This window comes from Ambystoma mexicanum, chromosome 13, assembly GCF_040938575.1.
Source record: "Ambystoma mexicanum isolate Mex_15411 chromosome 13, UKY_AmexF1_1, whole genome shotgun sequence".
In the NCBI taxonomy this organism is placed as follows: Eukaryota; Metazoa; Chordata; class Amphibia; order Caudata; family Ambystomatidae; genus Ambystoma; species Ambystoma mexicanum.
In genome coordinates, this window is record NC_090938.1 from 321,468,716 (window position 1) to 321,494,627 (window position 25,912).

Sequence of the window (25,912 nt, forward strand, 5' to 3'; positions counted from 1 at the left end):
CGGATTTTGCAATTGGATAAGCACATTCCGCTCCACAGACATGAGCATGAAGGCTTCGAGGTTGTCCTGGCAGAGGTGGTTTCTTAGGCGGGTTTTAATATTCTTCAATTTTGAAAAACTTCTTTCGCATGCTACCTGTGTGCAAGATAAGGTCAAGATGAACTTGTATGCCAAATACAATTGCCAGTAAGCACTATTAAAAAGTTCATACCTTTTTAAAATTGCATAGCAACATATTGCACAGTTACGGCATGTATTGCATTTCTGTACTAAAGGTAGCTCTCTAAAATCTTCACTATGTAGGGCTTCAAAGGCATACTCTTCTGGTAGTGTCCTCCTCAGTTTAGTCCACTTGCTTGCAAAGTCTGAGAGTTCTTCCCTTAACCCCTGTAGCGTTATGGACTCATCCAGTCTTTCAAGCAAGGAGCAAATATTTGTAAGAGCATTGTCGGGTAGACTTTCATTGAAATTTTTGGAATCCAGGCATGCTATTTCTGCGGCAAGAGATGAGTGGGTTTTAAAATGACTAGTTAGGCTTTGAAGAATGTTGTCCATAATGGCATTATGTACAGTAACTCTAAACCGGTCTTTAGCCAAAGTGATTGGCTCATCCCTTGCATTCATTCCAGGCATCCTCTTTTTGTGGGACACTCTCCCCTCTGGAAGGGCAGTTTCCACTCCTTTATCATACCTCTCTCTTCCAAGCCCACGTTGGCCCATTCTGCAAATTTTTCTGCTGCACAGTACACAGAATCAAAATTTCTTGACTGTGCAGCAAGTGCTTTTGTAGTGTCCGAGACCATTCTTTGTGCCTGTAGGATGTCCATTCCACTTGTCTGGAGGTACTTAGATAATGGGGTTGTCGAATTAAATACTCTGAGATATAACTGGGCTGTGAGCACTGTTTGGAATTTGCACAGAGCCTCAGAAAAGTTTAAAGCTTGGTAACGGACGTTTGCATTGAATTTATCTGTATTTGAGCCAATATTATCGAGTGCAGCAACCACATCAATGAACATTGCTTTGTTTGGGTTATTAAAGGAGCCAAAAACTTTCCGTAGTGCTGCATCCTTCGCCCACCACCTTGTTTCTCCTATTATTTGGATTGTGCGGCCTTCCACAGACAGCTCTCGCCACACATCCATCCTTTTGTAGGACTCCCTGAAAAAAACGGCACAGGAGTTTAACAGGCCAAACAAAGACGTGGATTCATTTGATACTTGTGTCCCTTCTACAAGTACAAGATTTAATACATGTGCATAGCACCAGACATGTATTTGACCAGGGGATTCCTTACTGAGCCAGGATGTGAGACCATTGTACTGCCCCTGCATATTGGATGCACCATCGGTTGAATTCCCAATGCACTTGCGTAGATCCAAACCATTATCTTTAATAACACTCTGCACCAACTCAAACAGCCCCTTTCCAGTAGACAAAGTGCAGTTGGTTACTGCTAGTAGGCGTTCATGTACAGTGTCAGTAACATATCTAATAATTATAGAGCACTGATCAGTAACACTCACATCTTGGGTTGAGTCTATCTGAATGGAAAATATCCCTGCTTCCTTTATTTCTTCACAGATTACCATTTTGATCAGTTTGGAAATGGCTTCAATCACATACCCAACTGTAGTCTTTGACATGAAGGTCACAGAAGCACCCCATCCTTGCCCAGTTTTCTTTTTGGATTTGGTTTGAATGGCCTCAATATGTTCCTTTAGAGGTCTGTCATATTTACTTAGGGGCAGAAGGATTTCAAGGAAGTTGCCATGATCCAGGTCTTCATTATCCAGCTCGGACATGGACTCTGATTTCCCACGAAAACTGAGCCCCCTTTTACCAATGACTTTTACAACGTCAATAACATGCTCCGATATGTCTCTCCTTTTTCTGATTTGCTCACTTCGAGCTAATTTCTGTCGGTGAAAGAGTAAACTGCCTATGTCGACCCTGAAAAGTTCAATATATATGAATCTGTGCACCTCCGGTGACCTTGGCCTGCCTCATGTTCTGCAATGCGCTGGTAAATACGCCTCCATCTCGTTGATGAAAAGACCCCTCTCTCCATGTTTAGTAAACGCTAAACAAACTGTGCAAAAAGGTCTTTTTGTATTTCAGAGTAACTTAACCATACCGTTTTCCACCATCTTTCCTCCAAAAGGCTAATCTTGCTTTAATGTGTCTATGTTTGGGAGGTTGAATGGGATGGTGCTGAAAGAAATAGGAAAGTTGATCTGGTTTTGGACGTTGAAACAAATAGTCTGCCACCTGTAGATCATCTTTCTGTGCTCTGTGCTTCACACCCCCATTCCCTGAGTCTTCAGTATGTTGTAAAGCAGATAAAGATTCTTCCGAATGACTAGTACCTGCCACTTCCTCTGGGGGGATGATGTTGTCTCCAATTATTTCTGGCAGGCTTGTGTCTGATACTTCCCCCTTGGGGGAATCTTCAATTGTTTGTGGCAGACTAGTACCACCACTGGCTGCCTCTTTCTCGAGATGGACAGCCTCAATTATTTCTGGCAGACTTGATTCAGAAACTTCTTCCTTGGGGGAATCTTCAATTGTTTGTGGCAGACTGGTACCACCACTGGCTGCCTCTTCCTCGAGATGGACAGCCTCAATTATTTCTGGCAGACTTGATTCAGAAACTTCTTCCTTGGGGGAATCTTCAATTGTTTGTGGCAGACTGGTACCACCACTGGCTGCCTCTTCCTCGAGATGGACAGCCTCAATTATTTCTGGCAGACTTGATTCAGAAACTTCTTCCTTGGGGGAATCTTCAATTGTTTGTGGCAGACTGGTACAACCACTGGCTGCCTCTTCCTCGAGATGGAAAGCCTCAATTATTTCTGGCAGACTTGATTCCGACACTTCCTCTCAGGGGACACCTTCAATGATTGATGACATTGTTGTTGCTGCAGCATCTGCCTCTGTTAAAATGTCTCCAATAAGTGCAGAGACTCTGGCTTCTAGTCTTCTCACATCTGGAGCTCTTGTTGATGGGTCCACTGAAGAACCAGGTTTAACACTTGTACCTGAAGAAGATGCCTGGTCACCCTCCTCCACTTTTCTCCCAGCAATACCACCAGGTGACATTTTGATGGTCTGACCTGTAAACAGATCTTCAATTTTTCTGTTTTGCCGGATTTCCTCTTCCATTCGCTTTTTCTTCTTTTCTCTTAGTTTTTCTGCTCCTCCCTTTCTTTTTTTTTAATCCATTTCTCTCCTAAAAAAATAAAATTAGCTTAATTGTGCATCTGATTCCTACCTTTATCACAGTAGGTCTAAGTAACCTGGCTGCCAGTGTCAAACATCCAAAATATAATTTCATTAAGAGGAAACAAGTGCTTGTCAGCGTTTTCAGATTTCACTGTCCCCAGCCTCACCATAACTTCCCTCCCAAAAAAGAGAACAATATCCAGCTAGGCCCATAAAATGCTGAGTCTAACAGTAATCCAGTCCCATGGCATGGTAAATGAACTGGATGCATGTGTTATTTCTCCAGGCGAGCGAGCAGTGGCCTGGACGTTGTATTATGGTATGACATCTCAGAAAAAAATAGTAGCCAAAAAGGAAAGCTGCATTGTAATTAACTTATGAAAAACACCAAGGGTGCATGCAACATACATATAGCAAGTGAATGCCTGCTGCATGCACACAAATGCACACATTTGTGTAATCATCCTACCCTCCACCCCAGTGTTTGAGAGAGGTATAATCCAGGTTTTCCTTTTGCCCTAGAACACATTAGGCCTGGATGCAAATTCACAATAACAAAACATGGCCAGATTGAAAGAGGAGGAATAGGATAGGAGTTCTGCCTGGTCACTGTGCTGCTTATACGCTGGACTGGAGCCTAGGGTGGCCGTGCATCTGGGGGGAAACAACAGGTGTGCATAATAAAGGCTGACAAAGTGGTTTGAGTGTGCTATACAGGACCACCTTACATTGCACTGCATTGAAGATGTACAGTCACTAGTGGTTACTTACCCACAGGGATGGGCTCGCCTGGCTGGCTGTTGGTAGCTCCGCGCTAAGGCCTGACTAGAGTGGATACTTGAACAGTGACCTGCCTGCAAAAAGAAACAAGGTAAAGATGACGAAAACCCAATAAACACAATATATAGCATATCAATACAGTGCAGGGCTTGTAACAAAGATATGATGGGCGCCGAAGCATCCCCCAATAGTTAGGAGCTAAACCATAGTCTGTCACAAAAAAAGGACTAGAGCATCCAGGTCCATAAAGGCTATATACAAATTGAGCTAAAAAAACAACAGAGGATGATTTGTGATGTGTTGATGCCTTGTTTCATTTGGAGGATGCAAATTGCTAAAGAATTTCCAGATAGTAATGTGCTATTGCAGGGAACTGGGATTGCAGTAAACAGGTAAAGGTCATTGGAATTTAAGCTTTAAACTAGACATCAACTGCAAGGGCTTGTAAAAAACAATGTGTGTTGTAAGAGGATTCAATTCAACACTACAGCTAAGTCAACGCCTAGTCTATAATACTGAATGAAAACCCTTATTGATATATCTTTATGTCCAGTTCATGCGTTCTGGATGACTACCCCTATATAACACCCCTCTCTTGGAATCCCCCTGACCCCACTGAGCCAAGAAGTAGTTCTGTTTTGCAAGTTAAAAGGTTTATTTGATAATTTAAACGAGATGTATATATCACACCTTATAATAAATTAATAATTGAATAGCACACTTAATCTGATATGATAAAGATTAACAACGGAGAATCTGGCACTAACACGCTTCTCTATAATCAATAAGGAGTTGACATGAAATGGATAAGGTAGCACACAGGTGAATAGGAACAAAAGAAGAAGGTGGTACAAAATGCTTTATAGAGTTCAAATGGATGGAATGTTGAATGAATGAAATGCAGTATAGAAAATACTCACTATGATTTCAACAAAACAATGTAATCACTTTTCTCTGGCAATCCCCTCCCCCCCTTGATGCAATGCAAGGAAATGGAAGGAAGCACACAGTTCTCAGAAATGCAATCAACTGTAATTCAGTTCACCCCAGCAAGCTTACACTACAGAAAACAGATAGGAGTTTTGAAAACACAGGCAAAATGCTTTATATGTGCTGGCAATGAATTGAAAAATATGCTAAAATGCTTTTAATTCCCTTTCAGAGGTTCAGGGTGAGTGATAGCTACTCTCTATGAATTCAGGATCACCTTAACAATGCTTTAGTAGTAACTAGCAGGTAAACGAAGTTTTTGGCAAGGAAAAGCAAACCTGCTGTCTTTTTACACGTGAAGAAATTTGCAAATCGCGGCAAAATTCGCGGATGCGCCGAGCGCGATTACAGAGGAACCACAAGGACTATCTCTATCGTTTAGGGGTCCTAGGAAAGCCTAGGATCTCAGCTTCCAAATGAAAGTTACTGCAAGTCTCTAAGACAAACGGTCGCGGAGATATGAGCGATTTTGTGAAGGTCGTTTTTCAGATTTGAAATTTTAAAAGCTCAAAATGACAAGTGACAGATTTTGCAGCTAGAATGACAGGTGACAGATTTGGAGCTATCAGGCAGTTCTACTTAGGTTAAATAGATTGAATTAGATGAATTTAAACTAAGAGATTGGTTCTACACAGTTCTGCTGGGTACTCACACTATATTCTTGAATTAAATGGGCCTCATCACGGATCTGGTCAGGGTTTTAGACTGGGCTCTGGTCTCTCTCTGGGCACAGCGTCTGGTCTCTGGAACTGCTCGCTCTCTGGTCTGGTCTCTTAGTTCTGGATAGATTGAAGTCTCTAGTTTGGCTTTCTGGAGGTTGATGAATTTGAAGTCTGGATCTCTGGATGTTGTATGGTCCGGCAGAGCGCGTTGCAGCAAATGGAATTGAAGGTCCCTATCTGTCCTGTCTGTCTGCTTTTATGTGTTTTGAGAGTCGGTGGGTATGTTGGTCATAACTAAACTTGCCCCTCTCACTTGTCATTGGTCAAATTTCCATTCCTCACTTGATTGGCGAAGCTAAGTTGTGTCAGAGTGATGTCATTTTATGGCTTGCAGATAGGACACTCCTCTGTCAGATTGCACACATTCTATATTTGATAACAAAAGACATATTTCACAGTTACACAGTTGCTTGAAATTACATATACATGGTGTGGCTGAATTTAGCCATGTCTCTGTCCAAATCTGTTGTTTCTAAGAGCTTGCATTCAGAAATGGCACATAATTGACTTTTTAACTGATTTTTCAATTTCTGACATTGACCCAACTTTACATACATGTGCGCAGGGAGTATGGACATTAACTGATGAAGTTTCAGATTTTTAACATGCATACATTTAGAGTAATATCCACTTTTCCGCTGACACCCCCCTGAACATACCACCGGTTCTAAAAACCTCTTAAACTGTGGCCAGAAAAATCACAAGAATTATGGTATCATTTATAAAATTTTCACATGTCCGCTCTATGAATGATCCATCTTTTTAAAGTTATGTTCTGGCTCCAAAGGGGTGTGGTTCCCTCTCAGCACAAGGTAGAAATACTGGTTTATCCAGTTCTGCCAAGCCAGCTTCTGTCTCCAGTTTCTCCCCCTCCCAGTTTCTGCCAAGAGTAAGCCACTTTTACGACCCCTGCAATATAAGATTTGCTTGGGTCCTGAAAGGCTCATTGTTCAAGAGGAAGCCATTTATGATCCTCTCAATAAACCCTCTGCCTGGGTGAAGGGAGTTGCATTGTTCACTCTCCTGCAGAGCACAGGTAATTCAATTATCAGATAGATGGTATATTCTTAGTGTGGCCAGCAAAAAGGCAGATAGTCCTGGGAACACAGCTGTGACTCAAGTTTCACTCCTGATGGGGTAGTTGTCAAGCAAAATCAAGTTCCTTAAGCCAGACTTTCAGCTAACTGTCCTGTTTTTTGTTGCTTTTTAAATTAACTTGCAATTTTACACATGCAGCTAGAATGCTGATTCTAAGTGCAAAACTATGACATTTCAACAGTTACAAAGGCATGTGACACCAAACATAGGTCACTCATTTAATCTAAACATTTTCGATTTTAGTGTCTTTAAATCCAGTGCAACTTAAACTGCTGACTCCATAGCTCAGCCAGTTTTGTTATAAGCATTGTTCTGGGCTCTTCATTTCCCAGATTTTGTAGGCACACAAAACTCCATTCTGCCAAATGTCTGCTGGTGTTCAGTGAATATTTTGCACATATTGTAATGTTTGAAAATAGGCATTTTGAGCCTGCCTTCAGAGAAACACAGGGTGGTTTTAAAACGCCGGCTTTTGGATAGTGGTGAGTACTGGTACTGCACCCATTTTTGGGATTTAACAAATGAATTCCCCACAATTCTAAGTTGCATTTGGCAATCAGCATTGCCATTCCCAATGGTTTCAGACTACTGTGCGGGTAGTCCAATGGTGGTTTTAAAGCGCTTTGAAGCTAACCGGCGCTACTGTTTTTCCTTTGGCAACCCATTTCCCTCATGGCAACCCCGCCTTTCATTCTCGCACTGGTGGGTGGCAAGTGAGGCAACCATTTTGGTGGGCGCACAAACTGCGCAGCTTTCCTGGATTTCGGCGCACATGTGGGTTTTCCGCCATCTTGAATTTTCTAAGCCCACAGCACCAAATGTTGCAGCATGATTACTTGCACGTGGGTCAAGACACCCAACAAGCCCCCCCACGCGGCTGCACTTTGAATTTGAGTCGATGGGGAGTCGGGTGCACAAGGGTTTTGACCCACGCACCGGTCTGTCCGCATAATCTTCTTCCGGTAGATGGCACAGTTCAGCATCTTTTCCTCCATCCGGTCGGATCGATCGGTTCTCCTCGCCAGTCCTGATGGGAGTATTGGGCGGTCCACTGGGCCCATTGGATCTTCGTTCCTGGTCTCCGGATCGCCCTCCTTGGCCCGTCTCCAGGTTTTCTTTCTCCTAGGACGACAAAGGAAGAGCGGCAATACCTACTCATAGTCGTTTTTCCACCACTGTTGAGATAGTGGGGCAGCATATGCATTTCATCATAACGAAACATTACATTCTTATTTTGAAAAAAAAACAGTATAACTAAGAGACAGTTTCATGCAAATCACAATATTTTAGAGACTAGATGTGGTATGTTTTATGATTGGAACTGAATTAGTCTGAGACAGTACCCGCTAGGATTCCAGAGGATTCCTCCAGTTGTTGCAGAGTGTGCCTGGGATGGCAACATTTCAACTGGTTTATGTGGACCCACTTGTCTTCCCCCTCGGCCAAAGGACCTTTGGGGATGTGGATTTTGTAGGCCACAGGGGAGATCTTGTCTAGGATTTCAAAGGGTCCCTTCCATGTAGGCAAAAATTTGCGCTGCTTGGCCTGGTTCCTTTGGAAGTTGTATAGATAGACCCGGTCTCCCACCTGATATTCCTTCCTGGAAGTTTTCAGGTCATAATGGGTCTTCATGCTATCAGCTGATCTTTCTAGATTCCGCTGAGCATAAGCAAAAGCATGTTGGAGGTGTTTCCTTAAATTCTCTACATACTCATGAGTTGTGGAGGCATTTATCAGTGTCTGCTCTTGGGTCCTGTAGAGCAAATGCTGAGGAAGCACCATCTTGCGTCCAGTCATCAACTCAAATGGTGACATTTTGGTTGCAGATGAAGGGGTAGATCTGATAGCCATTAGGACCAGAGGTAATCGGATATCCCAACTTGGCCCAGAATCTGCCACAAACTTCTTTAATATGCTCACAATTGTCCGGTTATATCTCTCTACTGCCCCAGAAGAAGCTGGTCTATAAGCAATATGCAGCTTTCTCTTGACCCCCAGTATCTCCCACATCTTTGTCATTACTTCACTGGTGAAGTGGCTACCTCTGTCTGACTCAATCCTTTGAGGTAGACCAAAACGAGAAAAGATGTGGTTAATCATCAAGGCAGCTGCCGTTTCTGCCTTGCAATTTGGGGCTGGGAGACATTCCACCCACTTGGTAAACAAGCATGTCACAGTCAACATGTACTTATTCCCCCTAGCCGAGCAAATCACAGGGCCTACAAAGTCGATTTGTAAATCTGACCATGGCAGTGTCATCCCCCTCTTTTGGAGAGGCGCACGGTGTGTGAGGGATGATGGCTGAAATTGTGCACACACAAGACACCCCTTCAAGTATTGGTCGAGGTCCTGCCCCATGTGTGGCCAGTATGCTACCTCTCTTAAGATTTCCAATGTTGTGTGAAACCCCCTGTGACCGGCAGTGGCCGCATCATGGGCGTGACTTAACATCAGGCTTCGGAATGAGGTAGGAACCACCCACTGATCGTGGCCAGCTTTGGATTTCCTTACCAACAAACCGTCTTGGATCCGGAACATTTTTGGACATTTCATCAACACTCTTAGGTCCTCTTTCCCAATGTAATCGGTATCCGTCAGGGGAAAGTTCTCAGGGTCCTCAAGGTGCTGGTAAAATTTACCAATAATTGGATCCCCCTTCTGAGCAGTAATCAAATCAGCATCAGGGGTCTCCTTACTCCATTCTGCAATTGAAAGGTCGTTGTGAGCATTTGTCTGGGACCTAGTGATGGCAGTGACCTGGATTTCCCCCAACAGGGACTCAATCTCAATTAGATCCCCTTGGATGGCCCCGGTTTTGGCCAGCTGATCAGCTAAGTCATTTCCAGTTTTGTCTGGTCCCTCTACTTTGGAATGACCCTTGATCTTTTTCCAATAGATGGTCATCTCATTCGATGTGACCAGATCATCAATGTTTTGGATCAACTTCCCATGTTTCAAGGGTTTGTTGTTAGCACATAACATGCCTCTGCTTTTCCAATTAACCAGGTGCTCCACGAACCCGTTCCGTACATAATCCGAATCTGTGATTATGACCAGTTCGTGGAGTTGATGCTGGACAGCAGTGAGGATGGCCTGATGCACAGCCATCAATTCTGCCACCTGACTACTTCGGGGACCAATTTTGTATCCAGCGGAGGGTTCTGGGGACTCATTCACCCATGCATTCCCTACACCAGCCACCAGTTCTTTCTCCCCGTTGTTGTCAACATGGTAAGAGCATCCATCCACACAGACAGTGGGCATTTCCTCACACTTGTCCTCTTCAAAGACTTTGTGTGGGGAATTAAGGTATGCCTCCGTGTTGTCCTTTATTTTTAGACTTTCGTTCTCGAGACAGTTTTCTCTGGCACAATCATGCAAGTCAGCCAGACCTTGCGCGAGGGGACTCTTCTTGTTTTGGCCATATCGGACCTCCACAGGAAAGCCTTGCATTGACAGAATCCAGGAAGTAATTCGGGAATTACTCACATTTCCGGCCCGGATTCTATCACTTTGGAGATATTGCAGAGGCTGGTGTGGAGTCTCCACTATGATGTGTTCCCCCTGGATAAACGGGCGGTAATTCTTCAATGCCCACACCGTTGCCAGGAGTGCCTTCTCACAATCGTTGAATTTCTCCTCCACAGAGGATAAAGTTTTGCTCGCATAGGAGATTACTTTATTGACCTGGTCATGCTTTTGGTATAATACTGCCGTCAAGCACGTATTAGAGAACCCCGTCTCCAGGAAGAACTCCTTGTTTCTGACAGGGTAAGCTAGGCAAGGCGCTTGTGAGAGACTTCTTTTGAGTTGTTTTACTGCCTCGGCTTGTTCTGGACCCCATTCCCACTTGACCCCCCCCTTCAGGAGATGAATCAGGGGTCTGGTGATCTCTGCGTAGCCCTCAATGAACTTTCTGCTGTAATTAGTCAGTCCAAGGAGGCTCCTTAGTTCCCGCAGAGTTGTGGGGTCTTTCAGTTTCTGAAGTGCTTCCACCTTCTTTTCCTGGGGACAGAGACCCTGAGGAGTAATCTCATGCCCCAAGAAATTAACACGGGTTCTACACCACTGTGCTTTCTGAAAGGAAAGTTTTGCTCCGGCGGCCCTCAACTGGGTCAGAACATAACGGATCTCCGCTATGTGTTCCTCCACAGATGTACTTTTAATGAGGACATCATCTACATAAGCCAGGTTACCCCTTGCACCCAGGTCGGGCATGGCCTTATGTAGGAAAATATTGAACTCATTACCGGAGTTGAGGTATCCGAAGGGAGTCCGGGTCCATGTATACTGCTGGCCCCCAAAGGTAAAAGCCAGCTTGTATTGGTCCTCCCTACTGACCGGCACGGTCCAGTATCCATTGGTCAGGTCTATTGCAGTGAATACCTGTGACCCCTGGATCTGGGCCAGCCCTTGGTCAATGTAGGGCAGAGGCCATCGGGAAGTATGGACCCGTTTGTTGAGCTCCCTAAGGTCGGCGCAGAGTCTCCACTGGCCGTTTAGCTTCAATATTCCCAGCACCGGATTATTGAAGGTGCTGTGGACGGGACGGATTATTCCCCGGGACTCAAGGTTCTTAATTATTTCGGTAAGGGACTCCATTGATGCGAGAGGCAAGCGATATTGCTTCACAAACACAGGAGTCATGCCAGGGTCCGTGGGGATTGTTGTTGTGTGGATGTCAGTGCGACCACAGTCATATGAGTCTACCGCAAAGAGATCTTGGAAATCCAAGAAAACTTGTTTCAACTTTTGCTTTTGTTCCAGAGTCACACAGGCATCAGCTAGGTTGACTCTCTCTTCCACCATCTGCCTGAAGCCTGGAAAGACTTCTGGTTTGGCTATCTCCGCGGCCTCCTCCAGCTGGGTGGAGAAGTCCCTGGTCAGAGTGCTGATTTGGACCGGAGGCTTCAGGTGGGCAAGGCAGCCTTCATGAACCTGGAAAATCACCTCATCCCTCCTGAATTCACAAGTCACATCTTCCTTACCATAAGGGCAGGAAGTGTACACCAGGAAGTTCCCCCCATGCCGGGTAAAAATCCTGTCTGGTGTTGTATTGTCCTCACTGTCACTGTCAAAACAGTCCTTGGGGATTGGTCCTAACAGTTCATTTCTAAGATCAATGGAGAAATGTCGGTCATCAACCGCCATTCCAATAATGGTGCCTGCGGCTAGAGTAATACTCTTTAAGTCGCTGTTATCCACCTCTATTGGAATGGTGTCATGTTCTATGTTGACTAATGGTGTTGGGTTTACCCCCAACCCTTGCTGTTGGAGAGAAGCATTTAGATGTATGTAAGCATCAGGGTTTTTCAACTCTTGTCCCCTTTTAACTTTCACTTCCAGGGAGAATTGTCGGGTCCTTTCTGGGATGGTGACTTCCTCTTTAACCTGAATTTCAACTGCATAAGGTAGCAATTGAGCTGACCTAAATGCTTTTTCTGGATCAGCAAAGCCCATGGGATTATCCGCTAATCGGGACCAAGCTTTGAAGTTTATTAGGTCCAAACTAATGGCAAAGCGATTGAGAATGTCACTGCCTAAGTAAAAGGCGGCAGGGTCGTCTCGCACGACCCAACAATTGTGGACTATGCTCTTGTTGCCAATGGAGATTTTGAGCATACACCTGCTTGGCAGGAGATGTTTGGAATTAGGTGCTTCCAGGTCCATTTCCCATTTGTCTATCAGTTTGAAGGTGGGAATGGCTGGATCTTTTGGGAGTTGGCGAAACATGGCTTCGCTGATGAAGCTCTTACCGTTGTTCACACACACTCGAGCGAGAACAGAGTCCTTCCCATCATTTAACTGAACAGGGATGAACAACTGCTCTCCAATTTGCTGAATATCAGCCAGGCTCTGAGCTGATTTCACATCTTTCTGGACTATAGGAGTGGGAGTTTCAGATTGTGGATTGGTATAGAATTTCAGAGTGTTTCCTTCCAGCGTGGAATACCACCTTAAACTGGAAGGAAGGTTGATTTTCAGAAATAGAGAGGACCCCCCATCACTAGTCTGTTGTCCTACTGCTATTACTGTCACGTCTGGAATCTGGTTGTTCTGGAAGTGAAATTCTACTTGGTCAGATTTTTGTTCAACCATGTGGCATGTGCCGTTTAAACTAACATGGTTGACACTCTGTTTTAATTTTATTGGTCGGCTAGTCTGGGTCCAGAGGACCTTGTTTACACAATCTATTAGGGGTGACAACCTTCTCAGGAGGTCATTCCCTAGTAAACAAGGGGTGCCCTCCTGGGTCACAACTATGACCGGGTGTTTCAACTTATGTCGCCCAATTTTAATGTCCAAGTCTGCAGTCCCCTCAACGGGAATTTCCTTCCCGTCAAAGTTCTGTAGTTGTCCCGGAAGAGAGGTGAGAGGAATTTGGTAATTCTCTCCCCTTCCTGCATTCAGTTCTTCAAAGGCCCTTCTGGACAGAAGGGTAGCTTGAGATCCAGTGTCCACCAGTGCCGAGATTGTACCCTGCCCCTGTACTTGTACCGGGGCATAATATCTTCCCTCCTTCTCCTCAAGGGGGCACAGATAATGTACATTTTTGGACAACTGGTGGGCAAATTTTCTGGTTTTGGACATGGCGAGAGAAGAGTTTTGGGCAGAATTCTGTGGAGAGCCTTGGGAATCTGAAAGAAAAAGTTGGCAACTGGAGATCAGAGCCATTGTGGGTTCCCCTGGCTCCGGTTCTGGGCCGCCCCCCCCTTTTTGGAGGCAGTCACCAGGATGGGTTTGAACCAGGGGATTTTCTTGCTGTTGGTTCTGGGATGAGATGGTGGGCGGCGGTAGCTCAGTCTCCCCATCTCCCCAGTCTGGATTTGCATCCCTAGGGACCCATTTTTCTTTGGGAGGAGTTCCCCCCTCTCTGAAGGAGAAGATCCTTTTCCCAGGATCCTCTGAGGATCCCTCTCCCTCAAATTGGAAGATCTGTACCTCCTCCTCAAACTGTGTCTGTTTGGGTCTTTTGTTTCTCCTACCACCCCTCTGCTCCTTAGGAGGCAGACTTTCAGGGGCAAGAGATTTTGTTTCCGGTTCCTGGGTTTCCAGGGGCTGTTTACAAGTGAGGAAGGAAGCTTCCTCCAAGGCTTTACACCCCCCTTCCCTTTGTGCCTCCTCCCTGGGAACCGGTGAGTTATCGGGGTGCTGCCCCCGTCATTGTTCTGGAGCACCAGGTCCAGAGTTGGGTGCGTTCTGCGCCGGCACGCCCATCTGAGGGTTCTGCTGAGCCCTCAGTATGTGACCCAGATCCCGCGCCATGTTTTGAACCTGGCGCTCTAACTGGGAAACCCGCTCAGGCTGATACGGGGCCCTGTTTTCTCCCCTGGGCTGATCCCGGGAAGGGTAGCTGTCCCTCCTCTGGTAATACCCCGGGTTGGGAAGATTTGGGTACCCCTCCACCCTTGGCCTCCCCTCTCCCGGATACAGTGGTCTGGGCTCAGGGAATTGGGGAAAGAAGGATGGATGGTTTTGGGGCTGAAAGTCGGGTGGATATCTGGGGAAAAAGTTCTGCCCAGGGTTTGGTAAATTTCTGCCCTCCTGTGGGAAGTTTGGAGGGAAGTTCCCTGGGTTAGGTGCTTGGCTGGACCCCCCCCCCCTTGGGCTGGAGGAGTCCACACATAACCCAGGATGGGTCGATTTCCCTTGTAACGGGGACCTACATAATCAGGAGAGCGAGGGACCCCATTTGTGGGGCTGCCTCCTTGGCTCCCTGTCTGTGACTGACCCGAGGACCTCCTGGGCCTAGCATTATTAGGTGCAGGTAGGTTTTTAGGCCCCCCCATCTCCAAATCCAAAACGGGGGTGACCTTTACCTCTGCCACCTTGGCAGCAGCAGGGGTGCTGTTGGCTTTCGGGTTTTTCTGGGCATTACTTTTGCTATCTATCGGTTTCTGCACCTCATAGATCCGGGTAGCCTGTTCAATGACCCAGTCTAAAGATCTTTTCTCGTGAAAATCCCTCACGAGCTGGGTCATGATATATTTGGGCAAGGCATGGAAAAACGTATTTATAAATTCTCTGCTATCCGTGCGCACCCTTCTTGTGGTCTGTGCAAAAGCACGCTTTAACTCCTGCACAAATTCTTGTGGGGCCTGATCCTCCCCGCATTGCAAATTGTAGGCTGCCTTGCGAGCCTCTTGAGGATTTCTGTGAACAGAAAAATGTTTCAAGATGGCCGCCTTATAGGTGGACCATCTTAAATGATTTTGGTCCTCCAGCCCCGCAAAGAAACTGGAGTATTCCGGGGAGAAGGTCCACTTTACATATTGAATACAGCTTTGGCTGTCCTTCAAATGGAAAGTCTCCATCATTTGTTCAAACAACTCTAAGTGCTCCCAAACAGAATACTTAGCGTTCTTATGGTAAGGCGTGATGACGCTCCTGATCGCCTTAATCTGCTTTAAGGGGTCCTTAAGCAAGGCCCTTTTTGCCTTATTGGCCTTTTTGGTTCGGGTAACCCTTGTCCATTCGTCCTCGGACTCAGAGGCACTGCTCCCAGAGGTTCCCGTCTGTTCTTCCAGGTTTTCCCGGATTCTGCGAGCCTGGGAATGGCTGGCAGAATGTGGGGACCTGGTCTCCTGTGTCCTGCGCAGTTCAGAGGAGTCTTCAGATTCCTCCTTGCTGCCAGGATTTGATGGGTACCCCCTCCACTGACCTAACTGGGCAGAGGTTTTCAGGATGCCCTTAATGGGCCTACTCTCCTGGGGTTCCCCACTGAACTGTACTGTACTTGGGTGCCCATACCCGGATGCCCACCTCTCCATTCCTGAGTGGTACTGGCCTATGAGCCCCATACTTTTAGCTGGATAGTAATCTGCCATCCCTGTGGCCCTGTGCTCATGTGCGCCAGGGGACATGGGGGTGGTAGAGTCCAGGGACTGGGAGAGATGAAGGCCCCTGTTGTTAGGGCTCCTGAGGTTATGGTCAGGAGTCTCTCTTTCCCAGCGGACCTCATCTCTATCCGCCCCTGCTCCCTGTTGCAATGCAAGAGCCTGCATTTGTGCTTTCAGTTCCTCAGTCAAGGCCTTACTAGACTCTATCAGTCTCTCCTGCATCGCTACCTGTTGTTGGAGCCTATCATTGAGTTGACAGAGGGCCTCATTTTCCCTCTGTGCTTCCTGGTTGGTCCTGGAGAACTGGGCCAGTCTTTGCTGCAGGAGGTTTACCTCCTGAGCTGTGTCCCTATTGGCCTGCTCCTTTCTTGCTAGAGCATCCTCCACCCTCCTGGTGTGCTCTAGCAAGTTCTGGTGTTCTTTTTGGAGGTCACCCAGTCCCTGGTGGGCCAGGTGATTTTCTTCCATTTTTCTTTTTAAATGGCAGACTTCCTGGCCTAAGGTATCCCTTTCCTGACTAAGAGCCTGCATCTGTGCCGCCAGGTCGTCCCTTTGCCTTTGGAAGGCACCAGCATTCTGGCGCTCCTGATCAAACTCTGCCTGGGTATCCAGGTCTTTCAGAATTAGTTTGTTGCTCTCTGCCTTCACTCTATCTAGGTGGCCTTGCAGGGTGACTACCTGCTCAGCACATACCCTGTTGAAATCCAGTTGTTGCTCCAGCTTTTTCTGGTTTTGCAGTAGGGAGTCCAAACCTTCTTGGTATTCCTTCTGCAAGGCCAGAAATCTGGTATCCTGTTCTACCTTTTCCTGTTGCAGCACATCCATATCCTTCTTTATTTTAATGATGTGCTGCCTACTATCATCTTCTGACTCCTGGCTCCTCTGCAGCCTCTGCTCAGAAGAGACCAGGTCAGATTGGACCTTCTCTAACGCCATCTGTTGCCTATTTGCCAGATTTTGGCTTTCAGCACATCTATCCTGCATGTCTCCCATATATAGGTACAGGTATGCCGCTATCCTAACAATCTTGTCGTGTTCATCTTTGGCCTTAGGAGCCATATATAGTTCACTCAGGGCCACATGTAATGGACCCTGATCTCTCCATAGGTCTGACCCTGTTTCAGTGACCTGTCGCGTGATGGCCTGCAACCAGGCATCCTGGCCCTGTTCGGTCCATTCACCTCTCACAAATAGCTTATGCAAGAGGTGCTCTCTGGCTATTTTCATATCTACCAAGGTCGTCATTCTAGAGATTGGTCTCTGTCCTGACTTACAGAAGTTAGTATTTTATTTTTGCAGAACAGAACTTTTCTTGGAGTGTCCCTTTTGAGGAATGCTTTACAGCGTAACACAGCGTGGTGATCAGACCGGATATGTGTATCTGGTCAGCTGGCACACTGTATTAATCTGCACAAGTGGTATTCTAACCCAGAATCCCGGATACGAGCCCCCACTTTGTAAGAGGATTCAATTCAACACTACAGCTAAGTCAACGCCTAGTCTATAATACTGAATGAAAACCCTTATTGATATATCTTTATTTCCAGTTCATGCGTTCTGGATGACTACCCCTATATAACACCCCTCTCTTGGAATCCCCCTGACCCCACTGAGCCAAGAAGTAGTTCTGTTTTGCAAGTTAAAAGGTTTATTTGATAATTTAAACAAGAGATGTATATATCACACCTTATAATAAATTAATAATTGAATAGCACACTTAATCTGATATGATAAAGATTAACAACGGAGAATCTGGCACTAACACGCTTCTCTATAATCAATAAGGAGTTGACATGAAATGGATAAGGTAGCACACAGGTGAATAGGAACAAAAGAAGAAGGTGGTACAAAATGCTTTATAGAGTTCAAATGGATGGAATGTTGAATGAATGAAATGGAGTATAGAAAATACTCACTATGATTTCAACAAAACAATGTAATCACTTTTCTCTGGCAATCCCCTCCCCCCCTTGATGCAATGCAAGGAAATGGAAGGAAGCACACAGTTCTCAGAAATGCAATCAACTGTAATTCAGTTCACCCCAGCAAGCTTACACTACAGAAAACAGATAGGAGTTTTGAAAACACAGGCAAAATGCTTTATATGTGCTGGCAATGAATTGAAAAATATGCTAAAATGCTTTTAATTCCCTTTCAGAGGTTCAGGGTGAGTGATAGCTACTCTCTATGAATTCAGGATCACCTTAACAATGCTTTAGTAGTAACTAGCAGGTAAACGAAGTTTTTGGCAAGGAAAAGCAAAACTGCTGTCTTTTTACACGTGAAGAAATTTGCAAATCGCGGCAAAATTCGCGGATGCGCCGAGCGCTATTACAGAGGAACCACAAGGACTATCTCTATCGTTTTGGGGTCCTAGGAAAGCCTAGGATCTCAGCTTCCAAATGAAAGTTACTGCAAGTCTCTAAGACAAACGGTCGCGGAGATATGAGCGATTTTGTGAAGGTCGTTTTTCAGATTTGAAATTTTAAAAGCTCAAAATGACAAGTGACAGATTTTGCAGCTAGAATGACAGGTGACAGATTTGGAGCTATCAGGCAGTTCTACTTAGGTTAAATAGATTGAATTAGATGAATTTAAACTAAGAGATTGGTTCTACACAGTTCTGCTGGGTACTCACACTATATTCTTGAATTAAATGGGCCTCATCACGGATCTGGTCAGGGTTTTAGACTGGGCTCTGGTCTCTCTCTGGGCACAGCGTCTGGTCTCTGGAACTGCTCGCTCTCTGGTCTGGTCTCTTAGTTCTGGATAGATTGAAGTCTCTAGTTTGGCTTTCTGGAGGTTGATGAATTTGAAGTCTGGATCTCTGGATGTTGTATGGTCCGGCAGAGCGCGTTGCAGCAAATGGAATTGAAGGTCCCTATCTGTCCTGTCTGTCTGCTTTTATGTGTTTTGAGAGTGGGTGGGTATGTTGGTCATAACTAAACTTGCCCCTCTCACTTGTCATTGGTCAAATTTCCATTCCTCACTTGATTGGCGAAGCTAAGTTGTGTCAGAGTGATGTCATTTTATGGCTTGCAGATAGGACACTCCTCTGTCAGATTGCACACATTCTATATTTGATAACAAAAGACATATTTCACAGTTACACAGTTGCTTGAAATTACATATACATGGTGTGGCTGAATTTAGCCATGTCTCTGTCCAAATCTGTTGTTTCTAAGAGCTTGCATTCAGAAATGGCACATAATTGACTTTTTAACTGATTTTTCAATTTCTGACATTGACCCAACTTTACATACATGTGCGCAGGGAGTATGGACATTAACTGATGAAGTTTCAGATTTTTAACATGCATACATTTAGAGTAATATCCACTTTTCCGCTGACACCCCCCTGAACATACCACCGGTTCTAAAAACCTCTTAAACTGTGGCCAGAAAAATCACAAGAATTATGGTATCATTTATAAAATTTTCACATGTCCGCTCTATGAATGATCCATCTTTTTAAAGTTATGTTCTGGCTCCAAAGGGGTGTGGTTCCCTCTCAGCACAAGGTAGAAATACTGGTTTATCCAGTTCTGCCAAGCCAGCTTCTGTCTCCAGTTTCTCCCCCTCCCAGTTTCTGCCAAGAGTAAGCCACTTTTACGACCCCTGCAATATAAGATTTGCTTGGGTCCTGAAAGGCTCATTGTTCAAGAGGAAGCCATTTATGATCCTCTCAATAAACCCTCTGCCTGGGTGAAGGGAGTTGCATTGTTCACTCTCCTGCAGAGCACAGGTAATTCAATTATCAGATAGATGGTATATTCTTAGTGTGGCCAGCAAAAAGGCAGATAGTCCTGGGAACACAGCTGTGACTCAAGTTTCACTCCTGATGGGGTAGTTGTCAAGCAAAATCAAGTTCCTTAAGCCAGACTTTCAGCTAACTGTCCTGTTTTTTGTTGCTTTTTAAATTAACTTGCAATTTTACACATGCAGCTAGAATGCTGATTCTAAGTGCAAAACTATGACATTTCAACAGTTACAAAGGCATGTGACACCAAACATAGGTCACTCATTTAATCTAAACATTTTCGATTTTAGTGTCTTTAAATCCAGTGCAACTTAAACTGCTGACTCCATAGCTCAGCCAGTTTTGTTATAAGCATTGTTCTGGGCTCTTCATTTCCCAGATTTTGTAGGCACACAAAACTCCATTCTGCCAAATGTCTGCTGGTGTTCAGTGAATATTTTGCACATATTGTAATGTTTGAAAATAGGCATTTTGAGCCTGCCTTCAGAGAAACACAGGGTGGTTTTAAAACGCCGGCTTTTGGATAGTGGTGAGTACTGGTACTGCACCCATTTTTGGGATTTAACAAATGAATTCCCCACAATTCTAAGTTGCATTTGGCAATCAGCATTGCCATTCCCAATGGTTTCAGACTACTGTGCGGGTAGTCCAATGGTGGTTTTAAAGCGCTTTGAAGCTAACCGGCGCTACTGTTTTTCCTTTGGCAACCCATTTCCCTCATGGCAACCCCGCCTTTCATTCTCGCACTGGTGGGTGGCAAGTGAGGCAACCATTTTGGTGGGCGCACAAACTGCGCAGCTTTCCTGGATTTCGGCGCACATGTGGGTTTTCCGCCATCTTGAATTTTCTAAGCCCACAGCACCAAATGTTGCAGCATGATTACTTGCACGTGGGTCAAGACACCCAACAGTGTGAGTGAGACTTGATACAGAGTGAACACTGACTGAGGAATTTGTGCCCAGCAAAGCGCAACGCTATAGAAAGGAATGCATTGCCTACCACGGTTCTCACTGCGCAAACACAGATGTTTGTACAGAGTCAGTGCCATTAATGAAACTCTACCTTTCACCCCTTGACAAAACAGGAAGTGGCCATCAAATAGCATTGTTCCTAGGTACACTATGAAAAATATGGTTATGATTTTACTAATGTGATATACATTTAATACAAGAATGGATCACCATATGTATCATTAATATCTGTGTCTATAGATCCATATTGTCAAATTAATGTGAATACAAGCAGACGTCCAAGGCCAAATGATAATACGTTATTGTATAGCACTTACGCTTAAGTTCTTTTTTATAGAATAAATATGCATACAATATCACCCAACCTGTCTTGGTACTCATTTATCGCCCTCAGGATGAAAGGCTGAGATGACCTTGCTGGGATTCGAACCTGCAGATCACACACACATCACAGCAGCGAGCGCTCAACCCACTAAGCTATCATATCGGCTATAGTAAAATGAGCATCTGCAGGCCTGGTGCAAATTTGGCACAAGGCAATGGCGCCTGACTGTTGAGGGTAGTTTCTAAGATCCCACGTGCAGTCTCTAGTAAATCACGTCCATGACAAGCTGCCAGCCAATCCCAGGGCCTCCAGCACCTGATGGTAGGCTGATGTTAGCTGGATGTCAAAGCCAGCCTGAAAACAACATCACGTCAGTAAAACACTGTCAGTAAAGGCCCTGTTTCTGGAACAACATACACCACCAAGGCATCTTTCTCCCTTTCAGCCCTACACAGGGAACCCGGCGCAGTGGAGCATGGTCAGGGAGTTGTAGTCCTAGAGTGGATTTTACGAACAGGGGGAAGAAATAATGTGCAAAAGGGAGAGGAGGAAGCCTTCTGACTTCTGGTCAGCTGGCTGCTAATTAAATGTGTACTTGTTGATATCTTTTGACTTTGTAATGAGCCGGCTGCCTTTGTTCGCCATTCAACTTGGCATTTGCCCCAATCATTTGTGCAATCTTGCCTTTTCCTCTCCTCCCAACTAGCCAAAGCAGGCCACTCTCCAGATCCTCCATGCCAGAGCGCCAGGAGACCATGCAAATGGCTGCTGTGTGTGGTACACATCCTAATAATACAACACATGCTATTCACTGTGTAACAAGGGGTGGGCAGACGCTGAGATTATAACAAAACAAAAAAACACTCACACACACATACACAAGGACCACCTTCCCAACCCCAAACACCCAGAGATGCCCCAACACCCCATCCCCCCATTGCAATGTTTCTAGAAATAACATACTTACAGCAGTTCACAGAACTGCAGATCACCCAGGCCCTGGCCGCTCACCTCTCATAAATGCACTCACGTGGAAACACACATAGACAGACACACGTCTCTCGCCCTCGCTGATTCTCTGTTTTTGGAAGGAGAATGGGTGGTGCACGCATCCTTCATTGTCATTTATTTACTCTCCCTGGCCATCCTGAAACCTGGTCCTTCCAGCAGAGTAACGCAAGTTATTCCCCTTGTAACTGGGGTAGACTCTGGTGCCTTTTTTGACACATGCATGCGAGTGCAGAATAACCTGAAGAAGGAACTTGGATAGAGGTAGCTAATAGAGGCAGGCCCACAACAGTAAACACCCAAATGCGTGCATTGCAATGCCCCCATCTACCTTAAAGACAAGCTGACTCTACATGAACCCAAGAGAATTCTACGGTCCTCTGGCTTCTGGGGTGGGTTGCGAGCGTCTCTCCCTGCATATAAGTGCGTTGAATTGTGCAAAAGAAAAAACATCTAGATTTTTAAACGAAGGATTCTGTTTTTTCAAAATAATCATGTAGATCCGGAAAAGCCATCCTTTCATATTACACAGAAAAGGATGGTGTTTAAATGCTATACCCATGGTACACTCAGCTAGGCGCTATGTCTATCTCAGGGCCTGCTTCGGGCTTCTACCTTGTGTACATTATCGATCTATATTTACATTCTTAATTCTATCTATACGTGCTGTATTTCAATAGCTAGAGTTGAGCACACACAGAGGTACCAAAGGGGCAGAATCACATTGGGGTGGCGGAAGAATCTGCAGCTCAGAGACACTCAAGGGAGCGGAACCTATTGTCGGGCGCAGGCAGCACAGGTTACAGCATATTCAGAGCAGGAATTACAGGCATGTCTACACATACTCCATCTCTGAAGCCCAACAGTTTTGAAGAGAGCAGCAGCAGCACTTGTGTTATTTTACAGGGTGTATGACACATGTCACTAAGAAGGAGCCCAGTAGTAGAGCAGCCAGAAGCCCTGCCTTTTTTGTTTTTGGTTACAGAATCTCGAGGGGGGACGGGGGGGCAACATTGCACTCCTGCCTCAAGTATCTATTTTGTTTAACAGGCATAGCAGCTAATGGTGTCCTGAAAGAGCACGCGTATAGCTAGGCAGATAGCTCAGTTAGCTAAGCGCCGGGCGTTGAGCTCTCTTTTGGACAAGTACGCCACTTTTTTGAGCCATGGAAGTACCATGTGTGACTTTCATGCTGCTAGGGTTAATGCAATTAAGAACGTTTGAAACGGGTGAGAAACACCAGCCACGTACATTGCTGTCATATACAGACCTTTGCACCTTCCACTCTTACGCAGGTGGCCTTTCCTGGTGCTTCATGGAGGGAAAGTGGGGGAGGGGGAATCAGGGCACCCGCGTACTTGGCATCCCTGCACAACTGAGTGACTCTACCTTTTGCCAAGGGCGGCTGCTGTGCGCCTGGATTCAGTGTTCATATAGGTAGGCGTGTCCGTGGCTCTGCAGCAGCTACCAACAAGGTAGCTCAGAGAGTTGAGTGCTCGCCCCAAAAATCTGTGTTTTTACTGCAGGGTACACGTTGGAATCCCAACTGGACCGACTCAGCCCTTCGAGATGACTGCACCGAGTAGCATTATTCTGTGATGTAATGGCAGCTATTATTGCAGCGCTTAGAAGCATGAGGAATCCACCGCCAATCACGTTATTTAAGAATGTGCTACTGATGAATGCTATTGCGTACTTGGTTTCAAAAATGAAACCCTTGCGCACTGATATTTTTACCACCACACCCCCAACAACACCAAAGTGACTGAGCAATGTCGCAAGGCACAGCAATATCAACATGCAATATACAGGTGTTACACAGCAGCATGGAAACTGGCACTGAAATAAGGCACGAGGTCGCCGATACCAGGTGTGCGGGCCAGCATCGATGGGCGGGCCGGGGCCCAGGGAGGGGGGGCGTACTGTGACCCCAGCCCCGCACGCACACCTGACACCCAGACATACTCCTGAGAAACGGGAGAGGGGCCCGTGACCCGGGCCCAGCACACGCCCAGAAACAGAAAGAGGGGGGGGGTAGCAGCCTCGTCAGACTACTCCCGTGTCCCTAAAACCACAAACAGGGGTGCAGAACTGAGGGCTATGCCCCCCAGCAACAGACTCGGACTGTCCTACAGGACAATAGGGCAACGCCAAAACTAAACACGAAAAATAATGGTGTCTCAGTGGTGTGTGTGAGCCGTGTGTGCCCGCTTTTTGAGGAGTCAAAGAGGCATGAGTTACTTCTTAGTTTTCCATTGTTATAGATAAATGTTCTTTAAATTGCACAATTTGCATCACATTTTATCAGAAAACTCCCCCTTGGGCACTATTCAAACAGACTGAAACAGTGCCACAAAAGGAACACATTGCCGTTTCCAGCTCAAGCCCCCAGCCCCGCACGCACACCCATTTGTTATGGATAAATCATAAATGTTCCTTAAATTGCACAATTTGCATCACATTTTATCAGAAAACTCCCCCTTGGGCACTATTCAAACAGTGCCACAAAAGGAACACATTGCCGTTTCCAGCTGTGGGCACCTGTTCATTGGTGCGTGCCTGAGACAATGCTATATGCCCCACTTCGAGCCAGTGCCCGCCAGCACCCACCTACAAGAAGAAAGTTAGCTAAGCTCAGTGATGGACTGAGCTCCACTCCAAGCCTACACCCCCCCGCCCGGCTGCAAAGGAGGCAGGGGTCGCAGGCCCCAGGAGCCCCCCACCACAAGAAGTCGAAAGAGAGAGAGGCGGTGGGACAAGGTGGCAAAGACTCCCTACAAAAAGAAAGAAAGGGATCAGGGAAATGGAAACCTCAACCAGGCAGGCAGTCCGTACAAACACCCACCCACAACTGCAAAGAAGTGTGGGGGGGGCGCAAGGTTTGTGGTGCATCTTACCTGAGCACAGCCTGGCTCCTCCTGCTGAACGGTCTGCGGTCTCTCTCTGTCTCTAGTAGTGGGATGATCATGAGGAGAGGCCTAACGAACGCCCAATTTAATCTCTAGCTCTAGGCTCTCTCGAGTCACGTGGTTGCCGCCCGGCGACACAGAGTCTGGGACAGCGCAGCGGCCTGAGCCACATCCATATTCCCAGGGCCCCCAGCCCAGCCCCCCAGGCACAACAGTTGCTTTCAACTTTGCACAAAGGGCAACACCTTCCTGAAAAGTTGAAAGCAACTTGTTGGGTGCCGGGCGGCGGGGAGGCCGCCAGTCTGTGTGCTGTGCCCCTGGGGCCCAAGTCCAGCCCCCGGCCCAGCCCTGGCGGCAGGAGGAGGCCGCAGGCCTGCTAATTTCATTAGCAGAGCGAGCCGGGGGGCGGCCCCCCAGGCCCAAGGCGAGTGAGCACCATTTACGCCCATGGCTGGCACGGTGCATCTGCATGATGCATAAATTATAATGCATCGATTTGCATGTCGCATGTCATGCAAATTTGCTAATTAATGTGCTGCTTTATCAAACCATCAAAGCAAGTTAACAACAACGTGTGTGTTGTTACCTTGCTTTGATGATGCGTGACAGCCCTCCTGACCCCTGCCCCCCCCTGCTGCAGTCGGTGTCAGTTTCCTATCCGTGCTGCGCCTGCGAGCGAGGGCAAGGCAGCAGCAGCAGATTTTCTGCAAGGTGCATCTATACATTTAGACCCCATTCCAATATGGCGGCATCATGTCCATGGTTAGCCTCCAGGTTGAGGCCAGGCTAGTACGTAGCCCGTTCTCACTTTTTATTCATTTCTTCGTAATGAGCGTAGTCCAGTGGTGTGTACATGCTCTAGGATCTCTAGTTCATTTCCTTGTTGGCAACCCGGCTTTCAATTGCATTTGGGGGACCGCACATACAATGTACCACAGCGCCTAGATCGACACATCTTTCGGTGAGTTTTTGTTGACCTATCCCCGGTCAATGCTCACCTCCTTGAAGCACTGACTCCACCAACCTGCCCATACTAATGTTGAATCGTGGCTTTGTCTGCACATCCAGACATTTGGTTAGACCGGCAGTAGTGCTCACCTGTTTCGCTTATGATTTTTTTCATTTAACGTCCTCAGACCGGCCAGCCCAGCAGGACATATTGGCCACCTGTAAAGTGGGGGCACCTTTTCTCTGCACGTCTACCGTACAAACCGGCTTCATTCCTGCATAGCTCCTGACAAAGGCGGAAAGCAGGAGTGTGTTTTTTGGGTAAGCATACTCAGTC

The 25,912-nt window shown here is 46.2% G+C and overlaps 1 protein-coding gene across 15 annotated transcripts in view; it reads right to left on the reverse strand.

Annotated features, from left to right (window-relative positions):
- ADCY4 (adenylate cyclase 4) overlaps positions 1–25,912 on the reverse strand; it is a 1,677,325-nt gene that overhangs the window by 1,245,747 nt on the left and 405,666 nt on the right. For all 15 annotated transcript variants that reach the window (XM_069633796.1, XM_069633797.1, XM_069633789.1 and 12 more), the window contains one exon: positions 3,997–4,079. The gene's annotated coding sequence lies outside the window, so the exon portion shown is untranslated. The remainder of the gene's footprint in view (positions 1–3,996; positions 4,080–25,912) is intronic.